Source organism: Calidris pugnax, unplaced genomic scaffold (assembly GCF_001431845.1).
Source record: "Calidris pugnax isolate Ruff unplaced genomic scaffold, ASM143184v1 scaffold91, whole genome shotgun sequence".
NCBI lineage: Eukaryota > Metazoa > Chordata > Aves > Charadriiformes > Scolopacidae > Calidris > Calidris pugnax.
In genome coordinates this window covers 1,057,578-1,061,482 of record NW_015090898.1, presented here as the reverse complement: position 1 = coordinate 1,061,482, position 3,905 = coordinate 1,057,578, and positions in this window count along the sequence as shown.

The window sequence follows — 3,905 nt, the reverse complement described above, 5'->3', positions numbered from 1 at the left end:
CGGTGCTGGGTGCCCGGGGGCGGTTCTCACAGGCCCGGTGCGCAGGCCCGGGGCGGCGGCGGCGGCAGGGAAGGCCCGGAGGCGCCGGGGCCGGCAGGAGCGGCGGCCGAGCCGTGGGGTGAAGGGGGGTCTGGGCCCTGCCCCAGCAGCCGCCCGAGGGAAGGGGGGTCAGCACGGCGCGGGTTTTGTGCTTCTCTTGCCCTGCTGTGTGGGGATAACCTTCGAGAGGAGGCTGAAGCAGAAGCAGGTTGTGGTTTGGAAGGCGCTGGGGAACAGCAGTGGAGACAGGACTTAATGCTTCTTCAGGTCAGGCCGTAGGACACAGTCCCTTATGATTGTGCTTGGAAATATTCCTTCCAGCCCCCGGTTTCAGTGGGTGCTGTGGCAGTTCCTACTGCTCCCGACTTCCTCTGTGTCCCTTTGCTGCTTTGCAACTCGGTGACTCCCTCCTTTTCCCTCAGGAAAACCGTTGTGGACTCCGCATTTGCTGCCGTTGTTTTTCAAAAAAACCCACAAAACAATTAAGAGCCACGCTTAGTCTCTACTCCCAAGAGTTTAATTAGGCAACACACTAAATAGTGTTCACACAGGGTTGAGTGCTGTAATGCCTTTATCTTTCTTTGGCCCTTACTGTCACACTCACTGTTGTATTTGTCACCTTTGGCTATGGTGTGCTGGGGTGGGAGAGGTGCTGAAGGATGAGGGATATGAAAAAAATACCTTTGTGCACAGAGGAGTTCTCCTGTGACCCTTTTGGAGTCGTTGTGTTTCCTTGTTGATAGAAATAACAGTATTCCAGAGCGAGAATTAAAGCCTGTTGGGGAGATAGCAGAAGGGTGGAAGCTGCTGTTCAATTAACTCCAGGGGTTTCTCTGGCAGGACTCATGGGTCAATCTGTAAGGCCTTGTCACCTTCTTTCCCCTTCACAGTTCTGTAGTTTTCTTCCTTCCCTGCACAGGAAGCAACTGGGAATTTTTAAGAGAAAAAATGTGTATTTCAGCATAGAAATACGACTAACTTGTCTGTGAAACCTTTTGTGCCTAGAAAAAAGTACTTTTAGCCCTTGTCAGGGAGGGTGTCAGTGCCTGGAAGGGTGAGTTGGTGGTTCCTTGGGGGGGCTAATGAGCAGAAGGATCCCCAGCCATACCCACCCTGTTTGCAGAGCAAGTTTTCAAGCTCCAACAAATGCCTGTATCTTTCTGCGAGCTGAGGGAGGGTGTGTGTGGAGCTGCTTGGCACACAGCGCGGTGGGAAGAAGCGGTGCTGGGCTGCGTTATGCAATCTGACATCTGCTGCAAACAGTAATTAAGTGTAGGTTCTCTGTTGTGGCTTTCAGGATTTTGGCACATGAAGTGTGTGTGGGGGGGGTGACATTTTTTCTTCACTAGAACTACTATAGCAGTTTTGAATCTAACCAAACTATAATGCATACAAGCTGTTGTGGCTTTCAGGATTTTGGCACATGAAGTGTGTGTGGGGGGGGTGACATTTTTTCTTCACTAGAACTACTATAGCAGTTTTGAATCTAACCAAACTATAATGCATACAAGCTGTTTAAAATTAATCAAAACTTAATTTTTTCTTGCATGAAAAAGTTCTTGATGTGTTTTTCCCTCTTGGCTGTTTAAAATTAATCAAAACTTAATTTTTCTTGCATTAAAAAGTTGTTGATGTGTTTTTCCTTCTCAGTTCTGTGATATCGTCTCACCTAAATTTGAGGACTAAAGGTTCTTATTTTTCCTAACTCTTTCAAGCTACTTACAGGTGATGCTTGCAGTGTGTGTGGATTTTGATTTTGTTTTGGTTTTTTTTGTTTTTAATAAGGCCAGGAGAGTGCCTTCAGAACTCTTTTTCATGACGGAAGTATTCAGGCAACTGTAACTTCATGTTTCCTGCTCAATTACATCTGGTTTGTGGATAACCTGGCAGGTGATGAAAAGGGTAGTGAAGTCAAAGAGATAACGAATATTTTTTCATGTGTCTGCGCCTTAACATTAAATTCTTTAGAACAAGGAACACTGGCCCTGCTTGTTGGGGAAAGGGAAGCACGATGCTGGTGGTCGCTGCCTTCCAGTCACACACTGGTGCCTGAAAGTGTGTTTATATGTGCTGGTAACTAGGGAGATGATGAACAAAAGTAGATTAGGTATCAGTTAATGAGTTCACAACGGGCTTTCTGAGGGAGTGTGTGTTTTCCAGCTGGAATGGCTGGTGTGTTGCTGCATCACCACCTGTACCAGCGCGGTGCTGCGGGGAGCCAGCTCGGTTGGGTTGAATTAGGATCATTCTCCAGGACTAAATATGCAGTAATCAATTTGGTGTGTGCGTTCCGTTTTGTTTACTCTGAGATGAATAACCACTTCAGCTCAAAATGAATGTTTGGATGATTTTATATACAATACCAGATGCATCTCTAAAATACAGATTTTGCATGTTTGCTCTGTACCTTGCATAATGTGGGCCTCAGTAAAAATGCAAGAGCTTCTAAAATGATGGCTTTTTCAGTTTTGGCTTTTTCAGAGCGAGGGTTCATATATGGTTCTGCAGGATAGCAGTAATCTTAGCTGTATGATGGAACAATCTATAAACAGAAAATCAGACAATTTTTTTCAGTTTGTATTTGGTGATCAGTCAGTCTAATTCAAAAAGAAAAGCACTGGTTACAGTAAGTAGATATAAATAATGTTAGGACTGGTTGAAGTATGAACTATACCCAGCTTCTTGAACTTCATTAACTTGCTGTTAATGAAAACATTGCTGTAGTCCAAATCTGAGTAAATAGAAAAATACTTTCCTGGGATTTCTAAATTAAAATCTTAATTTCTGATTTAGTAGTAAGGCAGTAGGCTTCCTGGTAGAGGAACACCCCAACGTTAGCAGATCCTTATCACCCAGGCCCCAGCCCGTCAGTGTTGAAGAGGTGTTTGGACAATGCCCTTTAATAACTTACTTTGGCTTTTGGTCAGGCAGTTGGACTAGATGATCGGTGTAGGTCCCTTCCAACTGTAATATGCTGTTCTATTAAATCATATTCTTCCTGAAAGCCTTAGGAAAAAAAAAGAAGTTTCTGTTTTCTTTGCATATTAATCTGACTCCCAAGATGTTTGTCAGTGCCCGCTAACCGTGCCTGACACACAGGTTGGTCTGGCTCAGCACCCACGGCATGGTTCTGCTCCTCAGTGTGGTATCTGGACACTTGGAGGAGTGTGGTGTTATCTTCTGTGTCCATTTTCTCATCCTTCCTCCACTGGTTGTGCTCAGATCCTTTGGAAATAGCGTGGTTTAGCACTGCCCGCTCCGGTTAAACCCACTGCTGCCAGCCTTGGTCTCCTTGGCACTGGCTGGTGCCTGTCTGTTTGAAAGATCCAGGAAAGACCAGAGCCCCCCAGCACTCGCAGCACTTCATACTCAGTTGTTTCATGTATTACTGGCATTTAGGATTGGCCTAATTATTCTATTTATTGAGGGAGCAGGCCTGCAGAGTAGTGTTCAGTGGCTGCCTGTGCCTTGTTCTCCTCTCCAGGTTCCCTTGATTCTTCTTTTTTTTTGATTGTAGGAATGAATAATTATTTGCAAACCTGTTTGCTGCTGTATCTCTATAATTTGCATCTTGATGTAATTAAAAGAATACATTAGCAACCATCTGACTTGCCATGACACCCAGGATTTCAATAATTCATTGCTGGAAGAGTATCTTTCTTGCTGAGCCTGAGTGGAAGTTAACGCCAGCCTGTCGAGTCCCCGCTCCCTCCCCACAGCCCCTGGTCCTGCAGATCAGAGGTGGTGGTAGCACCACGGGCACCGGTGTGGGTACATCCAGGGACTGCTCCTGTTGGGTTCTGGTTAGTGGCAGGTCTTCCCTGCTTGGAGGGTTCCTGTGACAGCACTAACACCCACCAGGAGAC